Source organism: Aphelocoma coerulescens, chromosome 9, assembly GCF_041296385.1.
Source record: "Aphelocoma coerulescens isolate FSJ_1873_10779 chromosome 9, UR_Acoe_1.0, whole genome shotgun sequence".
Lineage (NCBI taxonomy): Eukaryota > Metazoa > Chordata > Aves > Passeriformes > Corvidae > Aphelocoma > Aphelocoma coerulescens.
The window spans coordinates 13,298,103-13,320,709 of NC_091023.1; the positions used below are offsets into that span (position 1 = coordinate 13,298,103).

The 22,607-nt window shown below is 37.5% G+C and overlaps 1 long non-coding RNA gene across 1 annotated transcript; it reads right to left on the bottom strand.

Annotated features, from left to right (window-relative positions):
- Positions 1 to 1,060: 1,060 nt before the first annotated feature.
- LOC138114877 (uncharacterized) lies at positions 1,061 to 1,685 on the bottom strand. The gene is made up of 2 exons (XR_011152854.1): positions 1,586 to 1,685; positions 1,061 to 1,459 (listed from the first exon to the last, which is right to left on the bottom strand). It is a non-coding gene; the product is annotated as an uncharacterized lncRNA (long non-coding RNA).
- Between the last annotated feature and the right edge of the window lie 20,922 nt (positions 1,686 to 22,607).

The following is a 22,607-nucleotide window of genomic DNA, read 5'->3' on the forward strand; positions in this document are numbered from 1 at the left end:
CAGAAATAGCCAAGACTCTGTCTTGAAGACAAAATAGCCCAAGTCCCCACAAATTTGCCAAGATTAAATTCTTTCAGCTAACAGTAGCTGTGGCTGAGCTACCAATTATCAAAACACACCAATGTCCCACCTCTAGCCCACATCAGTTAGTGCTAGGAGCCCAGTCTCAACACTGCTTTGAAAGTGGCTGCTTTGGACTGTGCCTGCAGATGCCAGGGGAGAGGGGAGCACCAGCTCTACCAGCTTTCCCATCTGCACAGGCTGCCAGGAGCTCTCATAAGGCATCACCCTTATGTTTCATTCTCATATTTACATTAGTGCAAATTTCTTCATCACTTATTAGTCTTTCACTGTGAGCCCATTATTATCATAATTAAGAGGAAGATCAGAGGACTGAATTGGTTGAGTCACCACTGCTCTGGCATTGCCAGCTTCGTGGCTTCAGTTTATTAATCACCAGTTTGTGATGGCAAGATTAGCACCCACTTCAAAAGTTATATTTGTAAAGTCCAAAATCAGAAAGCAGACACAGCAAGGGACTCATATATCACTTATTCAAACTTCAAGCTTTCAAAGCTACATTTAAAGTTTTGGGAGATTGGGCTCATCTTCCTCCTACTTGTTTAGGAAAAAAAACAGGATAAAATGCACAGTAGCAAAGCAGAAGTTGAAAACAGAAGGCTCTGCTGTCCTTTTGCAGTGTTAAGATTAATTGCATTTTCATAAAAATTTTTATGCTCCATTCACCTTATGTCCCTTTGCCTTACCTCCTCTTCCTGAGAGTTTTAATAAATGACTCATCCTTACTAATTCAGCCCTGCCAGCTTTCTTCTGGTACATAATATTTCAGTACTTAATGCAGTATAAATTGTCTCCACTAGCCAATTTGATTAGTCATAGCCTCATCTTTGCTTACCACGCTATTTTTCATTTTTTTAGTCATCTGGAATGTATTCCCTGCTCTGGTTCATGCTGTGTTGCTTTGTGCTAGAAATCCTAAACAAGACATACTTTATTTGTGAAATGCTGGAATGGCCTACTATTAACCAAATGCTGCAAGCACCATGCTTTACACTTTATTTGAACTTTGCTAACAACTTTAAACCAGCTGCTCCAACTCCCTGAGCCATTCCTCTCAGTCAGGTACATTTCTGAGAGTGCAGACCCACTCCAACAGCTCACACACGACCACAACAAGAGAAGCTTCACTGTCCTGTAAGTCTCCAGATCTTCACTGCTACATCACCTTCAAACTTAGGACTCATGTTCTCTCAAATCACCGCATTTATTTCAGAAGAAGTGCTCCTTAGGATTCCTCTCCTCCCTGAGTACTTCATGCCTGTTTCAGATCACTTGGCTTATGATGAAGTTTTGTCATTGTAAGAGAAGTCTTGACTTTTTTGTAGTCTTACTTGAAATTTTCTTTAAAAGCTTGGATGGTTATTCTTCCTAGTCACTACTGAAGATGTAAATGAAGGTGAAAACACAATATTGATGCCTGCAGTACAACATTACTCCTTTTCATCCCTTAAAAAAAATAAATAAATGTAACAATGTTGTGCTATATAAAGAAAAAGCCACATACCATTTACCTACATCCAGTCACTCCATTTCTTCTGTGTTTCAAGGTTTCTGAAAAAAAGATGTAAGGACGGGAAGATCTCATTACACTTGTCAGGTGGCCAAGTATCACCTCCCAAAGATAGTTTCAACTGTTTTAATTGCTTGTTAGTTAAGTCAACCTGCCTTCAGCTGAAAGATTTTTATTGTAATTAAGATAGGCATGGTTACTTAATGCCAAAAAAATGTATCTTATCAGCCTACCACTTTCACTTACAGAATGTGCTATCTCCTCAGTTATAATAGACCAGAGAGATTTTATAATAATTAACCTAAAAAGGCTATTCTTAGAAAAGGGCCCAGCTGTGATCTGATTAAAGTAGTCTAAAATCCTTGGGCCAAATTAGAATATCTTGTAAAATAGCAGTTGACTTAGCACAGTTTTTATATGTCTCCCTACCCTCAGCTTTTTTTTTGTACTCCAACATACTACTTTTAAAATGAATTTTAGCTTCTTTTTCCTCTGCAAAAAGAGAAAATATCATTGAATAATACACTTACATACTAAAGCACTAAATACAGACTTTTGGAAAATGTCTGTGAACTGACTATGACTACAGAGCCACTATTAAGTGAGTGCAGACTACAAATCTTGGCACATTCAGTTCTAAGTTGACTTTCATTCTGTATCCCAGTGAAATTGAAGGGGCTGTATTTGTCATTCAGATGAAGCTTGGCCCCAGAGAAGTAAAGAATAAGGATTAAATCTTGATCTCACTGAAGTTAAGGGCATGACTCTTCTTACTTCAGTTGGTTCAGGATTTCACCCTAGGTCATATGGCAGAATTTTAGCCTCTGTTTGAGGAGAAAATGAATTAACTGTCACATGCCAGGTAGATAAACGTAAAGCAAATTAATCTGCAACCAGAAAACAAGCCACAGGGAACATCACTATCACACACAGCTCCATACATCACGAGACCTTCTGTTCAACATGAAAGCTATGAAGGTGCCTCTTTCTCTCTCTGGTTCCATCATCTAGAAGCTTCCTTTGAACCAGCTTCAGGAGGCATCTCTGCTGCCAACTCCTTTTCCATGAAGGAAGTCTGACTACAACACGTCCCTGATTCTTGATTAATTAGCAGGCTATTCTGCATACTCACAATATGTATTACATATAGAAGTGGGCTCTGGCATTGGTCCAACCCAAAGTGTAGGAAGCTGAGTGAAAAATTCTCACCAGTGATAAAAACAGTTAGGGTAATGGAGCTCTTCAAGAAAGAAAAACATTTCATTTTCACTTTACATTTTTCTTCAAACCAGATGGATATTTTGAATGTGAATAAATACTAGAATTGGTTGAAAAATGAGCATATTTTACTAAGAAGCTTCAAAAATTTTTGCACTATTCAGATTTTTAAAGAATTAAGTACAAAATTTGTCAATCCATCTTGGATGACACTGTAAAATGTTTTCAAGAGCTAATACATTTCTCAGAATAGTCTGTTCTGGAATACTATAAATCAGAAACTACTTCCAATATTGTTAACAAAGAAGAAAATCACACTAAACCTGTATGCCACTCTGGTAAGGCAATACACTGCTAAGAGTAGGGTGAATGCCACAGAATCAGACAACTGGCCATAAAGTATCAGTGAAATCTATTAATGACCAGCATGTGGCACGGCTTTGGAGCAGGCAGTATTCCACAAGGCTTCATTTTGCTTGGTTTTCACCTGTCTCTTTCCTCTCCATGTGCATCAAAACGTGTCTATATTAAGCATTATTTAAATAGATCAAGTTCTGTTTTCTCTTTGTTGGCCTTAACATTCCTGCAAGCTAAGGAAAATAAATGTGGAACCTGGGAGATTATTATGACAACTCCCACACTCCATTAAATCCCCTCAGGAAAACATGAAGTGTGATAAGACAAACGGACTGAAGAAAATGGTCTAAACCCAGAAAGCAACTGAGAGGAAGTGGCAGAGCAAAAAGTGGCAGCCTACAAATCCCATCAGGGTTTATGGGACAGCTCAGCCCACGCAGGAACGGGGCACAGGGCGCAGTTACACATCTGATCCTCCATGTTTCACCCCCTGTACAGAGTTTGGTCAGCAGAAACCTGCCTTGCTCTCTCCATGGCCTTTGCTGTCTGGCAGGGTTTGTGAAGCTGGGAGCAGGCTGGGAACAGCACTCAGCTCCATCCCTCTGTCCTGTCTGAGACCTCCCCACCTCTGGAGGCCCCTCCACCAAGCAGCTGTAAACAGACACCAGCTCCTTTACACCTTACAGGCAACACAAAGGGGATCAAAAGTGAAGCAGGAAATCTGGCCATGGGGCTCTTGTTCACACTTAACATGCCTTTTTCTTTCTGTGTGTTTTTGTTGTTTTTTTTTTTTTTAACTATGACAGGATTTTTAGAACTGGAGACACATCCAAATAATGTCAAAAAAGGAAAGATTTTGGTTCTAGTTAGTTATCTGGCACTATCTGTTTAGAAATGTCAGAACAAATAACTCCAATGTCAGATGTTCTAGTTCTGGCAGAGAAAAGAAATACGATTAGATCTGGCTGCCCAGATGTCCCAACATTGAGAATAATATTTTTAAGCACGAACTCATGTACTGCTGCTGCCATGTACTTCAATAGACTTATTTTGTTCTCATGGGCTATAAATTATAGTAAAATTGAACCAGATTAATGGTTATAACTGGCCTTTCTTCTGTCAAACATTATTTCAATAGAAAACAAGGGACTTTATGTGTACAGACTCGAGTTCCTCTTCCCTTGGTAATGTGCAGGTCCTTGTCATTGTACCCTTGCTGAACTATGCAGAAATAAGAGCTTCTAGTTACTATTTGTTTTCACTTATTTGGTGGCACATTTCCTATTGCCATATGGTGTTTTCGACTTATGTTTATATAAACATAGTTTATATATAAATATACAATCCTGTACATTTCTTCATATTGTCATTTTCATTTATTTTCACCTGCTTTCGCTCCTTTTCATTTCTAGGATCACTGAGATGGCAACAACTCCTATCATGCAGTTTTGTCTCTTTTTCAGTAATTTTTGTACTGGTAGTTTGTTGCACCCAAAGCTATGTGTGCTGATTATGTTGGTGTTGCTGTGTTTATGAAATTCTCACTTTTATTTACAAAGGAAAATGCTTGAGCATCAGTGCCAAAGTATATCATTTCCTTTCTTCTGATTTAAAGAAGATAGCTTTATTTGAAAAAGCACTTGAGGATACCTGTTTTTCTCAATAGTTATCTATACTTTTTATTCATTAAACGCAGAGACAAGCTCAACACACAGAAGTGGGGTGCTCATTTTTTGCCTAAATCTTGTGCTATTTAAACCTACTTAGAGTTTCAGCTTTATACACCCATCAGAAGTGGACATCAAGAAAGCAGTTTTGACAGTAGGTGAGTGAGACTCTCCAGTGAAAATTTCCAGCCAGATTGCTTTTCCCTGAAATGAATACGCAAAAGGCTGCTTTTGCTCTCTTTAAAATTGTTCACAGGGGTCTCATTATTTGCACAGAGATTTATATAATTGCACCCACTCACATGATTTCAAAAGCTGTGTGTATATAGAAAAAGAAGAAAATAAATATATTAATATTTTATTTCTTCTTAATGTCTAGTAAGAAAGTTCAATTACAGCCTCTCTACTTATAAAAATCATACAAAGGTTTCAAGTCTCAGCATGTTCCGGCAGTAAAGTGCAAACAATCTTGTGGTTACAAAGGCTACTTTGCTGAACCTCATTCCTTCTTCTTTCTCTCCCACCAGCTGAATAAATGAGAGACATATTTAGCAGCTTCAGAAGAAACTATTTTCTCATGCTCCCACTAACAAATCAGGGCAAGAAATGACAGTAAGTTACGGGATAGGAGCAAAGGATGTAGAGAAAGGAGTAAATTAGAATTGATAAGGGAGGATGAGATAAATAGAGGAAAGAACCCCAAGCCCAAACACTAAATCCTGACAGCAAATGAAAACAGAGCAGCATACATGGAGGAAACAAGATGGTAGACCATAAAAAAATGCATACATTACAATCTCTTTAAATCAGATTGTTTTCATTCATAATCATATCAGAAATTAGTGGCAATAATATATTTTCTTTTTAATTAGCTTTTTTTCCAATTATTCCAGATTCTTAATCCAGTACATGGTGACACAAAATAGACAGAAACCTTCAAAATAAAAAAGAAAGCCACAATACTCTAACCCAGGCACTGACTTGATTAGGAAAACTCACTTGTCATGAAGAAAAGCTCTAAAATCTCACACTAGTATTTCTTCTTATATTTTGGTTCAGGTTCACACCTAAGCAAGACTAAATCTTTTCAGACACCCCCAGTCTTTGCTGGTGGTACCTACAGCATCAGGAGGGTGACTGGGGCCTCCTCATCTAGCAAAGCCCTCCCCAAGCCCTGTGGCAACTGCTTCAAGGCATGCAGTTTCTGGAAGTCATTGCTTAGCTTCCTATCAAACAGTTTTTTACGCATTTGCAGGAATACAAAGTTAGTCAAAACTAACAGTACCCCATGAGAGCCCCCAGCAAGTGCTCTCCAGATGGATGCTGCTGTTCCCTGTGTGGCCTGAGGAGCCTCCCCAGCCCCTCCCCAGCAGCAGATTGCTTTCTGGTACTTGCTCTTTCTGCTGTAAAGGAAGAAAATGGCATCTAACATGTTTTGAATTAGAATGACTACAGGTTTTCCCCAAAACAGTGCATTTATATAGAGAGAGAGATCTCATCCAAAATGATACAATTCAGGTTTGATTTCTATGACTTTTACCACAGGCAACAAACTTCAGACAGAAGACGGGGGGAGGTAGACTGTCCTAATTGCTCCACATACCCACAATTAATCTATAGCCTCACTACCTGGTTTTAATTTGTGGCAGAAGCTGCCTCACCACATCAAAGATAGTGATTCACCTCTCCACTAATCAAAATTTGAAGAGCTACTACCGATAGTAATTAGAGAGCTAAGGCCAGCCATCATGCAATTCAGCACTAATTAAACAATATTACAGCCGTTTTCATTCAGCTCACAGAGTGCACCAGAAATAGGCACAATAGGCATCATAGATTTTATCTACTTTTCCAGAAATCTTTTGCTCCTTGTGATTAAGGCCATCAGTTCCCCAGTAACCACAAAATTCAACCTCCTTTTATTGCTATAAGTTGAAGAACAGTGAATATTCATAGTCACTTGGATGGTTCCCCCATTTAATAATTATTAGCAAAAAGTAACAGTCCGCTTTTTTGCATTTCAGTAATTAAATAGGTACTTAAAGAAAAGACAACATAACAGACAATATATACATAGATACTATCAATCAGTGTCTATCTATCGGAATTAAGGAAACTTCTTAAAAGCAGATGTACAAGTACTGCTCTTCAGTGATGCTTTCCACTCTCCAGCATTTACACAGGGTCTTATTTTAACTTTGGCCAGTCTGTAGCTGGAAAAAACAGTGGTAAACTGGGGTCCAGTAGTTTCTCATATTCTTGTGAAATAGACTTGGGTAAAAGAAAGGCCAAATCCTCAGGTTTAATAAACTGACCAAAGTTTACTGTGGACACAGCACTTTAAGATCTTGCTCTGGGGATGGATAAGGCTAAGCTTAAAAAAGCATATAAAAAAAGCATATAAAAAGAGGTAACAAAAATTTTGATAGTGAAAAAACCCAGCATACTAAAAATAGCAACTCAACATGATAACATAAGCCCTTGTTTAGTCTTCGTTTGCAACCAAAAATTAGCATATAATTTGGCAAGAAATGATATTTTAACTCTGTCTCCTCAGGACCAAGCCTGAGGCAATGGTGCTAGCCAAGAGCGAGACACAAGGCTGGTTTTATATGGGAATGCTTGTTCCTGCAGGTATCCACAAGGGACTAGTTCACGAACCACGTGTAGGCAGCTGGGGGAACAGATTCATATGAGACAAAAGTCAAAAGCAAACTGCCCCAGGACTTCTGCTTGCAGCATCTTCCTGTGGACTGAGTCCTGGAGGTGCTGCTGCATGGCATCGTGGCTGGCTGAACAAGCAGAGCACACCACCAATAACCACCTAACTAAGGCAAAATGATTGTATGATTAACATGGCAGGACTTCAGGAGACCAGAGCAGCCATATTTCAAACCCATGTTAAGCTCATTTTGGACCTAAGACTACTTTAATAATGCATTGATTTAATCTGCCAAACGTGTAGCTATAACTGCAGCTCAGTGGATGAAAAATGTTCAGCTGTATGTGTCCATGTTCCACACAATTTCTTCGTTTTACCAATCTCTCTTGATACTTCATATGGCTTAAAAATGGTATGAATGATGTGCATCGGGGCTCCAGGGCATCTGGGAATGGCCCTGGTACTAAAAGGAAGTTTTGCAAAAACAGGATAGAAGGGGACAAGACATCATGAAATATGAGTTTCCAAGTCAACCTACATATCATGGTTTGTTTCCTAAGGAAAGGAAAAAACAATTACAGTGCTCAGCTTCAAATCAAAATATTTTATTGGCATGCCATACAGTGCAAACACTGTCAATGTGTAGAAAAAGCAGAAACCTTGGGTAACTGTCAGCAATAGATACAACACATTGTGCATCTGCCCAAGATAACTCTTCACAGTGTGTTTGGGGTTTTATCCCCTGTGTCCATTTGTCATTATTGTCCATTTCTAAGCTGGTGGCAGGTTGCTACATAGCATGATGCTATCCCTGCCGTTTCTTTCCTTTCTCCTAGGGTATGCACAGTTTTTCCTCATCGTTTTTTAATGGAAAGTCTTTTATCATTTCTAGTAATCTAAGCAAATATCTTCCTAACACTGTCTTGTACTATTCATACTGGAACAGTAAGTGCCTTTTATCCAGTGCTTTCTTTTCTGGCACATGCGCTGCACAGCCTCTCTTCTTCCAGCTCTCCTATACAGAAAATTAGTCTGGAATTAATTAGGATCTACCTCAGTTTTGCATTCTGATGTAATAAGTAGTCATAAATAATCTGCGGATTTCTTCAATTGTCTTAGATCAGTACTCCTAGATTTCTTTCATTCTGTCCAGAATGGTTAGATATGATAGAAAAGACTGATGTTTATAAGACTTGGGAGAAAGATTCTGTTGGATCTTTTATTAGAAGCTTAGTGTCAATTTTGCTCATTAACTTTCTAAAATACTGACTTGAGCTGAAAGTTCAAAAGTCATAAACAGCACTAGGATTAGGATCCTAACCCAGAAGTTATCTTTTTCTTGTCAAGAATATTAAACAACACTCATCTTCTTCTATATGCAGCACCCAACTTCCTCTCTAAATCCATCACAACTGTACCCACGGTATGAATCAGCAGTATCCATGCCCGAAGTGAGGCATTTTTGATGTCTGGCTAGCAAGGATACCAGAAGGGCCATAGAAAAGAAAATTATTACATATGTTTACATTTTTGTCCTGCTCACAGTCACTGAGCTATATCTCACAAACTTCTGAAGGTGCCCTGGGAGACCAGAAACCAAGCCAAGGCTATACAGCAAACAAACATGGGGATGTGATTCTCAGCTCTGCTGGATTATTTGCCCCCATAGAGAGATATATAGAGATACATAAGCACGTTCCCCATTATTTTCAAAATGACTGCCTGGTGGACACCTACATTTCTGAGTCTCAAAACAATACTTGTTTCCTGGGTACAGCTGTGAGCTTTTTTCTCTCCAGTGTGTGATTCTAGAGGGCAGGGAACTCTCATCTCCTTCTCCCATGAGTTCCTCTAATAAAAATGACTCAAATTTGTGTCTTTTCAGGCCTGATGTGGTGATGAAAGAATACACATGTTAAAAATTTAAAAATCATGGAAACCATTGCAAAGCTACACTTTAATTTGTTAAGCAGAGTAAAACTGAAGAAAAGGCTTAAATAAAAAGAAACTTTGAAGTGCATGGATCAACATTTGTTACATAAGTAGGTTTTTCAAAATAAGTCATTCTCCACTCTAACTATACAGCAGAGATAACCCTCATTTCACAACACCCCATATGTTTTTTTATTCTTTTTGTGTGCATGTTTTATTTTTTGCATCAATGAGTCATAAGATGCAAGGAATTAATTTGAATCTTGAAAGCTAAAAGGAAGAGAAGCCGATATGTGTAGTACTGTAGACTCAGATTCTTGTATCTAACTACATAACATATTTTCTTTCCACAGGAGGTAGTTATGACAAATTAGAAGTCTGAAAATTTTCTGATGGTGTAAAGGCTCCAGCTGTCACTAGGGAGATAGTGATCAGATTTCATAGCTGCATGGTCCCATGGCACCACTAAGAGTTCCATATGGTCATCCAAATGTTTCAACTAAACCCACAAAAAAAAATTCCACCATGGCTTCTGCTTTTAGAAAAATAAAATTCTTCTTTGTAGGAATTTTTCATAACGTTCCACCAATAAACAGAACTTTCTTGATTTGGTTGTCTGAATAGAAAATAATTGTTATAATCATTTTCTTTGTTTCAGGTTGAAGTGGGTTGAAATAGCAGCAGTGTGGCACACGTGCCCAACCTCTAACTTTCTAATCTAGTACACCTTACATAACATGAAGTAGGTTGGTAAGTGGACATGCAATGAATAATTAAGGTGTGTATATGTACATGGTGGTAAACAGTAATTTCTTCAAACCACTTCTCTTTTGGTATAAAACCACCTCTGTTAAATTGTTAATGCTATTACTGTGGACAGAGACTTTCATTCATGTCAAAAATGTCAGCGTAAGCCTCACACAATAACAAATGACAAATGCATAATTTATTGATTCTTAAATGGCTATGTCCTTGGATGTGTTTCTTATAACTAATTTGCTTGGAGACACATCTGGCTCCTGAAGATAGCATCTGTTTTAAAGAAGGTCAGTGCTATATTTTAAAGGCAGAAGAACATAATCTTTTATCTGCTGTGCTCCTCTGCTCTTTTAGTCTACAAATTCAGCTCTCACTCTGTCTGCTAATTTACATATCAAATCAAAAATTGAGCAATCTGTTGTTGAGTTTTGAAACAATGATGGACATAGACTGTGCAAATGCAAGGAGAGAATGTATAGTTTTCAAGTGACTGCCTACTGTGTGAACTAAATTATTTTTAAAAGAAATTAAGTTCTATTATGTTAATATTGCTTTTCATTAATACTTCTTTTTTTACAAAGTTCAATCAATCTGTTTCAATAAATGGTGCTTTCTTGTCCAGAGCTTGTTTTATTTGGATGCACTGCTCCTGAATGTGAGGTTAAGATCCTCTTGCATAAAATCTGCAAACACAGAATGCTGCAATGTTTATTCTGCTATTGGGCCATGAACCATGACTTATCCTCCAATAATTCTTGTACATGCAAAGCCTTATCCCTCACATCTTTGTTTTTTCTGCATGATATTTATGCACCTATATATTCCATGTGACTCCAGTCAATATATCTTTGTTATTTCATCAAGTTTGCATTGAATTTTAGGTGTATTTATTTTCACCTTCCTCATGGCTAGAATATTAAAATATAAACAAATGCTTAAAATCAGCTTCAAGTTTACATTAAAATAGGCAGACATAAGTACTAACGATTCAGAAACTGCCATTTTAACCCTGTGATGAACATCTAGGCACCTTTTGCTTTTATATTTCACCTTGCACCATACACAAAATGTTTAATTATTTGAGGATTAATGGAGGTAGTTTATAATTAAGCTGAAGTATGAACTGATGTCATCATCTCAGTATGATGATATACAGTTTTATGCCAAAGCACCTGTTGTTTTGGAAGGAAGCAGCTGATATCATTATCTACCCAGCCAGATAGCCTAGTTTCCTGCTGCTTAAAAAATTATCCTAAGGGTTACCTAAGTTGGGGTAATACAGCATTTACTTTTTCATGCCCAGGATAGGAGAGAATGCATAAAATTACATTATTCTCAAAGGTAGAGGGGGAATGGGAGGGGGGAATGGGGGAGGGTCATGATGCTAAAACATTTAATGTTTATTTGTGTGGAATACAAACCTTGCCATTTTTTTCATGCATGAGTATACATGCAAAAAGATTTATAACAGGTATGCAAGTATATATATTATTGGACAGGAGTCCTTTATATAGCACAAAGGATAAGATCTGCTGCTTTGCTGTGGACATTTTTCACCATATGATTGACTCTGACCACTGTATAGCAAAGGTTAACCCCAGCTGGGGATTTCTCCTGTGTAGAGGTACTCAGCTGCCATCCTCTTCTTTGTCCCTGATGTTATGAGAAAAAGAGGTTGCCAGGGCAATTTGGGAAGGGAGAAGCTCTCTTATGGTGGGCACTTGACAGCCATGAGGTCATTGCAGCATCTCATGCCAATGCTGTGAATTAACGCCACACGTATGAAGCGCTGAATCCTGGATCCACAACCAGCCTTGGGAACCCACGCCTCCATCCGTCCGAGCGTTGTTTTGACAGAGTGTGGAAGCAAGCCCAGTGTTTTTAGCGTGCCTCCAACTAGCAGGCTTTCCTCTCCATTGTGGCATTATGCCAGAGCTGTTCATTTAGGTTGTCGTCAACCTGCACTGCTATAATGAGAGCTAAAATGCAATACTAGCAAAAACATCTCGACAATTTTTGGCTTTCTCCTGCCTTCTGATGAGAATTTTTTGCCTTTCTCAGCCCCATGATGCCACATCCACCAAATTTTCCTTTTGTAATAATGGCTGGTGTGTATTCTGAGCAGGTGCTCTATCATATATTGGCTAGGACTGGTCATCTACATACACACAATTTGAAGAAGCATAATAAATAACATGATTTCTTGTTTTGCTTCCTTCAATCCTTTTTCATATGTTTTTTTCCTTTTTTCTCTGTTCTTTCCTCTTATGAACTACCCTTTTCCCCATTCAGTTCTCAAATACATTGAATAGAATATGTCTTCACTCTTCTTTTAGATTTTTTTCCAAGAGTACTCCTACAGCTGCTCTTTCCATAGATCTGATACCGTTTTAAAAGCAAACAGTGAGTAGGAGGTACATTTTCCACCTCTCCCCAGCTTCCCAGACCTCCTGTCGCTTGGCAGATCATACCACTTAATAATATGAATAAAGCAACTTTTGACAGAGCAAGAAGTTGTGATGGAAAGAATCCTGCAGTCTTTATTCCCACATCTTCTATCCAGTTTTCCTTGGGATGTGTTTTCTGTTGGTTCCTTGACAGTCATCTTAGAGAAATATTATTTCTTGAATGTAACTATTTGGGTTTTGCTGGGAAGGAGAGACAGCAGGTTTCTCCACTGTGTTTTTTCCCCTCTCTATTTTGACGTTATCTTATTTCATTTTCATTGGCATTTCTGTGTGTTCTTTCCTTTCTTCTGAACTATTATTGTGCCCATAAGTGTGCTATGCATACTGATGATAAGTGAAAAGAATACTTAAGTGATCTTCAATAGATAAAAATACAGATATACTTACTCATTTCCTGACACCTCACCAGTGTTAACATGGCTGTCTTAGCAGTAACAAACACTATAAAATTAGCACTACTTTGAGGCTTATATCTGTATTACAAACTAGTTCATATGCAATAGATTAATGAAATGTTTTTAAGGGATTTTTATTGAGCTTCACATCAGATGGGAAATAAGGTGTAGAAGCTTCCTGACAGAGGAATACTCATTGTGGTGGTTATAATAAGGGTGTGCCAGAGATCAAATTAGTGCCCTGATGGGCTGGAGTTCAGCATCGTGACCATCGTGACATTGCGCACATTAACCATGGACGTGTGCGGAGGCAGAAGGCTCTTGTCTAGATATTTATGGGTATTGAAAACCACAGCAGCCAGTGTTGAATGAAGCTAAGTTTTATCCCAACCTTCTTCCTCTCCCTTTCACATCATAAAACTGCCCTGCAAATTCGGTTTTGAGAAAGTTATTTAATAATACAGAAGGTTATACTGCCACTGTGAATGTGCAGTAATTGCCTGTGGGTATGCGCTGTGTTTACAGCTGGTGCATTCTGAGCCTTGGATGCTATTTCTCTATTTGTTAAACTTCAAAGGAAGTATTGCTTGCTATTTTTCATGATACCTAGCATTGGTATCTGACCAGCATAATGAAATGCTGACCAAAGGTAACAGTATAAATTTCTTTTCTTTACTTCCTTTCTACGCAAAGTGTAACACACAGTTTCTCTAGAATTAGTTAGGATAAAAAGAAAAGTGAAAAGTTTGCATACATTTATAGAAATGAAAAACCTGTCCTAAACAAATTCATAAACAGTGACTGTGAATATTTCTAAGATGATAAAAAATTGGAAACTGTCCTGTATTTCCAAAAATAATAAAACCAGTTTTCCCAAACACAGTAGTAATTAATTACAAATTTGTATCAAATCCTTTAAATCTACAAGTTTCATTTCCCTTGAAATTTATTTGCCAAAAATGTCTTATTTTTAAAGGATGAACTTTAAAGACAAAACAAAATTGGAATTGAACTTTAACATTGAGCTAGAGGGAGAAAATCATGGATATGTTTTTTTAATGTTTTTGCATAGTTTCATCTTGGAATTATATAGATATTTCTTTTGCAAACTTGGCTTCCACCATTGACACTTTTTCATTTCAGGATCATTAGCTGCATCAATAATAATTACTTAAGAAATATAATGGCCTTGAACATTTTCTGAAGAGCTGACACAGCAGTTTCAGGAATATTTTGTGTGAACTAATCAATAGCTCATACTCTTTGACTTTTTGAATTTCCAAAGTCTCCTCAAAAAACTGAGACAAGCAATAATCCAGATCTTTAATGTTTCCTAACTGTTTGCTTCTGTTGATCCTCAATTCATTGAATCAATGAAAGCTTTGTTCAAAATCTGCCAAGGAGCCTCCTCAATTTAGCACAAAACGGAGTGGCTTTGGAGTGGTAAAATCTTATATAAAAATCTGTCTTAATCAACTTTTTTAAATTTGTTGTGCTCAAAATTTTCCTTCCATACACTAAAATGGGACTGTAGAGTAACCAAAATCTGTCCACTGACTTCTGCTTCACTCTGGTCCATCACCAGAGGCTGAAGACACTGGAACAGCTGCATCAACACAAAAGAATCCAATATGATGCTGGATCAAGCACAGCAATTGCCCTTTTGTTTTCTCTTTTGAGGATGTTTGGTTTGTATTTTATCTTTTGAAGACAAAAAGATACTTTTTGGATCTCTGGGAATGTCTGTACAAACATGCAATTCTGTCTGTAAAAACATTTCTCTTCTGAACTAAAAATAAAATTATTTTACATAAGACCTTGGGAAAAATGTGAACCAAAGTGAATCATGTGCCATATTGCTCCTTGGAATATTAAGGCTAAATTCCCTACTGGCATACACTGACGTAGGTCTGTTGAGTTTGATGGAGTTATTCTATCCCATAATTGCAGGGAATTATGGCCCGGATTAGTTTTGTTACATAAATTAGACTGATGTGAATTAGATAATTAAGACAACGAATTAAGGTATGGAGTTTGTGCAATCTGATTCTTGTGAATACATGGGTTGAACATACATGATCAGAATCTACTTTTATATTTTGTGTTATTATATTCTGGAGAGGCAAATAACTCCTTGATTCTTTGCAGTAATGGAGAAAAGTAGGATGTTTCTTATGGGGTGACAAAAACTGCAATGATGACAGACTCAGCTAAATCAGTGTAACCCTTTACTAACATGAAAATTCCATTTTCAGTTCTAGTTGAAGTGTTTAAGATATTATTAAATATCTCAAACACTAAATCACTAAACATAGAGTAAACCAGTAATTTTCTGGACAGTTCTCAGAAATTTTACCTACACCTTTCTTGTTGCACAACCAGGAAGTTGGACCTCTTCCCTGCTGTGAAAGGGGACAAAAAAGGAGTCCTGGAAAACAGAACCTGAGCTTGATAGATATACATACCATTATAAGTAGGAATCTAGGCAGGCATCTGCAAGGAAAGGAAGTACCTTAAGAGGAACTGCTGCTCCCAGCAGTCTGTTGGATCTCCACTGAAGTCCTGTCAGGGAGAAGAGCAGATGGAAACATCACTCAGCATTGTCTTTGATGTGTGTACATCGTCTTCTCCCTTTTCCACAAAATCCCCTCCAAATATTTTAAGCCACCACAGGCAAGGAGCTTCCACCACCACTACATCTCCTACAGAGTGGGCTTCTAGAGTACAACCATGGTGTGTCTGGATGGAATATGAGCCATTTAAAACTGATTTATCAGCAGCAATGAGTCTCCTGAAGCTGTAGGGCTGCAGTTAGCGAGGCACTGATCGTGCAAGTCTGCACTTCAACCTGGGATTTGTTTTCCAGACTATCCAGAATAAAGAAAGAAGGTCTTCATCTACTGCTAAGACTCTGCTTTTGGCTTACTTTTTTCATTACATGTAGGAAAGCAATAACAAATATGAGCAATATATCTTTTGGAACAAAAATGCTCCTGCCACCTCTTCTGGTTCAAAGCAGCCATCAACACTGAGATCAGAGCAGAAATAATGAAGGATTGTCACATGTTGGCCATCCAGTTTCAGCTGTGTTTATTGTTCTGCATCATCACATCTTTTCAGCTTTCTCCTAGGGAAGAGAGGGGGAAAATATTAATTATAATAAAAGAGTGATCTATGTGCAAGTGAGGGAGAGGTGAGCTCACTAAAGTAGTGAGTGCTCACTACTTTAGTGAGGAACATGGCAGCCTGGTAGGGGCCAACAGGTAGATGAGAGATTGGGATCCCATACAGATCCACACCAAGAGGCCTCAAGAAAGAATCTGATACACAGGCAGACCATAGAGGAGATGCACTGTCTCTAGGTTTATTCTGTCTCCTGAATGCACTGAGAATTTTTGGAGTGAGAACTAGGTTAGAGAAAACAATCCAACCTGTAAAGACATTGTGGGCAGGGAAAACAACTGTTTTTCAGTCTGTTATTTTAACTTCAGACATCTGATCTGAATTCCTCTGGTTTAAAAGTACATTTCCTCTACCCTGTGTTCAAAAAAATCCAGCATTACAGGCTGAAAACCCTTTGGTTTCCCACTATAAAGATAAATAGAATCAGCCTTAACTTCACAGCTACATTTGATTTGCCATAGTAACTACCTATCCCAGTAAACACTTGGAGAGCAAAGAAAAATGAGCTTTCTCTTCATGTCTTCAGCTCTCTCTGTTGTACAGACCTGAATCCTTCAGTCTCCTGATTGATAACTGTGCCCTTCCATGGCTATTTGAGATAATCACGTGGAAAATCAGTGCAAATGATGCATGTTTAATTGGGGCACTTCCAGAAATCCTGCGTATCTGTTGACCTTTCTGAGAGAAATCTGGATCCACTTTGAAAGTCAACCAACAATTTCTGGCAGAGCCATAGGCACTCAAACCTGAGATAGCAAATAACTGACATATTCAATGGCCAGAGAAAATTCGAGCCATTCAAATTGCTTTAGCCATGGCAAAAAAAAAATTAGATTACATTTAGTTCAGTCATCAATTGGTAAAATTCATTCTTTCTTGTAAATATATTTGCAAGGGTCATGTAACAATCAACACCTAAATCCCCAGCTGGCACAGATTTTCCTCATTCTGCTGCTCAGTGAGAAACTGGCTCCACAAACTCTTTGTGTCCTTCTTTGTGAACACCACCATCATGAGCACGGGCCAGGACTTTACACTTTCTTGGTTTTAAACTTCAAGCCAGAGTCAGAGGAGAGAGGAAAAGAAAAAGCTCCCAAGAAAACCTTACAGAGCATTTGGTATCTGCTCAGGTTGGAAAAAACTTAGTAGTTATTTATAAAATTAAGTAATTGTAGAGTGAGCTCTTTAAAACAATCACATTGTTTCAAATACCAGTAAAATATCAGGCTGACAAAGCAAATAATATATAATTAATATCAAACAATATTTTGTGCTATGGTCATGAACTGTCAAGTGCTTCAGCAAAAAGACATAGTGATACCTTTTGTGCTAAAAAGCTCTCAGAAGCTATACCAAGAAGACATTTGCTATGTCCCCACCAGAGTCTACTTCATCGTTGAAACATTTGTGTGCCCATTAAAAATACATTTCTAGACTACTTGTGGCAACAGGTAAAGACTAGGCAGCTAGGAGAAGCTGCTTGTTTGCTGAGCCTGCCAGAACACTTCTGTGTCAATAGAGAAAATGTATATGCATAGCTCTAATGGGATCCCTCTATTGTAGTACCTTGTCATTTTGAGAGCATCTTGCCCTCCATGCCCTGTGAGCATTTTTTACAGTCAGAATCAACATGCCTGAGTTCTTGTTTCCAACTTTCAGTAATGTTTATTATTGTTTGTCAGCAACTCAGCTCTGCTGGAAAAACCTCCTTTGGTGAATAATGAAGTCATTCCCACAGTGACTGCTGGGTTCCAAAATTTTCAGTACTCTACCTATGGCTATTTAGCTGTACATGAGAAGTGCAGAAAATCTTACTTTTCATGGCCCATAAATAAACACCCAATCCAACCCTTCAGCACATTTCTAACTGTAATGCAGCATATAATGTTTCAGTGCACAGTACAGATGTTTTCAGTTATTATATGAAGAGGAGACAATGATGGTTAAGTATGTGTTTGCATTATAGTCACGGCATGAAATCATTATGTTCAACTTTCCTGATCATTTTCTTAATATAAAAAAGAAAATTCTGTTCAGGCATTATTATTCTTTCCCACATGGAACAAGTTGCAGAAAAGTCTAAGACATCCATTTATAAACCACTAACTTATAGCAAAATAAAGGGTAAAATTTCTGTTTAAATACTGGACTCTTTCCATCCTGTTTCTCTGTTGTTAATCATATACCACCAGTTAGCTGAAATTAGCCCAGAGGGTACAAGGACATGAGCAAGAGCAGAGTTGTCCTGTGGGACTTTTATGCTCAGTGCTAACAGCTCAATGAGCCACCATCCTGGGTCTATCCCTGCTGGGAGTTTGACAGGTGCCTGTCCTCAGTGGAGCTCCAAAGTGTTCTTTCACTAACACCAGGGTACCCCCATTTTTTTGATACTGGTTCTCATTAGCTTTTCTCTGCCTTCTGTTGTCTCTTTTCTTCTCCCCCATTTTCCCATCCATCCATCTTGAGAGTCTTCTGGAAAGTTAAAACTCTACACAACAGAACCTTCTGCTGTCATTTCCTTACCTGCTCCAGAGCTATCGCCCTTCCAATCTGGCTAACTCCAGTAAATTATTACTTGATGAGAATAACTCATTAGTTCACTTATAAAAAGGCCTGACTTCACAAACAGATATTTTTATGAGTTCTATTTGTGAAGGCACAAATAACTATTTTGGTTATGTGAACAAGCTACATGGATACACACAGGCAGTAAATATCTAGGCAACTCCAGACCACAACTTGAGACGATTTTAATGTTAGAAAAATCAATCCTTAAATGGCAAACAAAGTTTTGTATTCCTAGATTGGAAGGGCTGGATTTATGTCTTCAAGAGAACTTATAGTTTGAGATCATTTTTGATGCACAAATTTAGATGAAGTAACAAAAGAAAGAGTTATGACACTATCAAAGTACTGAAATCAAAGCAGTAACTAAAAGTGTTCCAAAGCCATCACTACAGAAATTCATACAATTAGTTGAAGTAAACTTTAAATCTTGTTCTCTCTTTCCCTAAAGGACAGAACTGATGTGAGATACCAAGCCAGACAAAATAAGAGAAATCACAAGTACAGCACAAGTTTGATTCTAATTTCAGCAAACCTGAAAATTCTTCAGCCAGGTAGAGAATAAAAGACAGCAGGCTGCCATAACATCATATGCATTAAATGAAATATTTCAAAAGAAAATGTAAGGCCAAAGCATTCAGAGATGGAAACTTCAAAGAAAACTTCTAATTTTAGATCAGTGATGATGATGAGAAAGTTATCAAAACCTGAGATTTCATAATTAATCACATTTAAGATCTAGCTAATTTTAACATTTAATTTAAAAAAATTGTTTTACTTCTAAGATGAATTTGACCTTGATTGAATGCGAAAACTTACATGTAGGGTTTAAACTCATATGCCAGAAAAACTCTGGAAAAATAAGTTGCAGCAGTTGAATGACATGAATTAAGACTGCAGTTAAATGTACTGGTTTTCAGTAGAAATCAAAAGATTCAGTCAGATTCTAAATTCTGATTTTTGATTATAAATTATTCACAAGCAAGTGATTTTAGAAATTGAGTGTATTTGTAATAATTGAACAAAATAAATATGGAAAGTTCTTTCAGTATATTTAAAGTTCCAAGCCATGCTTCCCACACCTCTGTACCATGCATTGCCTCAGTTGGATGATTGATCATGTGAAAATAAAAATCTCCATGACAAACTTTAATCCAATCCTTTCTTCCTTCTTCAAGTGACATCTGAGAGCACTTGCAGGTAGTGTTCTAAACGCTGTAAATGAGAAACAAAATTTAGTGCATTCATTACCCATGTCTAAACCAGTTTGCAAGTTGTTTAAAGCAGCCTCCAATGTTTCTTGGAGTCATTGCCTGCAAAATACTGGACATAAGTAATACACTCATTACAAAAATTCAGCACAATTTTTCAATGGATATGGCTGAGTGCTAAGCAGTAAAGAGAGTGACTTTAACCCTTTTCTTGGTTCAGCAATCAAGTTTGAATTGTTTCAATTTGTTTTTTCACTAGTGTTCAAAAATAAATAGCTTTTGTGAACAAACATCATGTAATGTAGAGGGTTTATTCATCAAAGTTTCACTTTATGTTGATGGTCTTTATTTTGTGTTGTATGTCAACTAATTTTCATTATAGTCTTCTTGTCACCTGACATAATGACAGAAGAAAGTAGAACAAGAAGTATGTCATTATCAACATCCTTGTTTATTCAATATTTATTTAATTCATGTGTGAATGACTTATTTTTAGAGCCCAAAATTAGCATAGTTGAGGGGAGAAGGTGCAGTAAAGGATAGATCAGGAATATGAAGAATGGTATATAAGCAAAGTTGTACAGTATGGGATTATTTCTTTGGGTATCAGTAAATATTTAAATCTTGCTGTCCTCTATTCCACACAGCTACATTAGTCCCACAGTCCTTGAATCCTTTTCCTCTGATTGACTGTAAACCTTGAAAACAATATCTTTATAAAATTCTAAACAAATTATCATGCTTCACAAACTTCATACTGTACCTTGCATTTTAATTTTTATATTTAGTAAAAGCGGCTGTAAGCTATTCGACAACTAACATATTGTGGGATGCTACCTGATACCACACTGAGGTATAACAATTATCTAAATTATGCCTTTCAACAAGGTAGGCAAGTTCCTTTATAAGACTAAGATTCCAAAGGAAAAAGGGAGCAGACTTACACTAATTAGGCAATTGGTCTAACACATTAAATCCTATTTGGGAATTTACCTTATTTACTTTCAGGACTGAATGTGGTGACAAAATGAAAGCAACAGAAAAAACCACTTGGGGATATTTTGATCATCTCTACAGCCCTCTAGAAATTCTCTGTATTACAGGCACAGACCAATAGGAGAGCAATGAAGGTCATTCCCACCACTAACTTTTAGGAAACCAGGCAACACCTTTCTCAGAAGTAAACCACTGGAGAAAAATAAATAGTTTTATACCTAATAATATCACATCTAACCAAAACATGCTAGTGGTCAGGTTTCAAAATGCTTTAATTATAAATGAGTTGTCTTTTTACTTAAACATGCAAATTGCCAGTGAATTGAGCATATATTGCAGAGTAGGAATTCCTTACCATCAACAACTAATAATAACAATTAAAAAAAAAAAAAAAACCTGGAGAAAAGCAGCCAAACCATCTGACAAAGCCTAGGGCACATGTAACCCCATCACTACGAATGACTGCAGAGCTTACAAATCGAGCCAGATGCTGCTTCTGGAAGGATTTCATCTATAATACCCGAACCGCATGACAGCCTATCACAACTCATGTTTGGCCTAAAGGTGTGCAACACTGGTGGAATGGGCAAATAATGAGAGGGAACGGGAGCAGAGCCTTAATCCTAACTAAGGAGGGTTTTTTTATTATGGTTTATTGTGTGGTGGGGCTCTTTTAAATTTGAAAATTGAATTTGTTCTACCTGCAAACGCAGGCACAGATGGTGCTTCTATAATATGCTGTTATAATGGACTGATTTGTTTGCCGTGCTGCATTCACATCCAAATTCATGTCCAAATGCATTGGGTCTACTGTAATGTTGCTCAGAATTGGGTCAAATGTAGAGAAGATGAGTATCTCCTTGGTGTATAATGAAGAAATTTGCCCATAGCCCTTCTAGCAGGTGCAGCATCTGTGTTCTGAACTCCCTTCACCAGCTAGGCTGGATAATAATTGCTGAATGAATAGACTTTATGAAAGGGCTGAAAATATGCACTTCACAGATAGGGATACTGGTAAGGGTTACACAATCTGGTTACACAATTCTGGCTTCATTTTACCATTTCTGATTTCTTCGGCAAAAGATTGCTAAGCAAGGCTTGAGACAGAGAGACCAAATCCTGACCCCTGGTACTGAGGTTTTAAGTAGACACAATCACTAAAACCCAGTGTTCTCCCATTTTGGTTCTGTTTGACTACTTTGTAGTTATCTTTATGAAAACCCTTCCTTGCTGAGCAGTCATGCCTGTTTACCTTCAGTGTAATCTTTCCACCAACTTACACCACATTTTTCAACCTGCATTAAATGACACTTAGGAGGATTATTTGCATTCTGTTTAATTATTTTGCTGGTTTATAACTGTAATTTTCTCTAATAAAAAAAATATTTGCACTTCTAAAGATAAAGAAAACTGCCCCCTCTTTGTGACTTTTAGGAAAGTTCCTTTGGAACAAAATTAATATTGATACACCAGAATAAGTTCATCACCATTGGGCCATATGCCTAAAAACATGTTTGTTTTACATCTTGATAAATGATAAAAGAGATTTAAGTCAAGAAACTTGCAGAACATCACAGCCAGGAGATGGTAAAGAAACAATCAT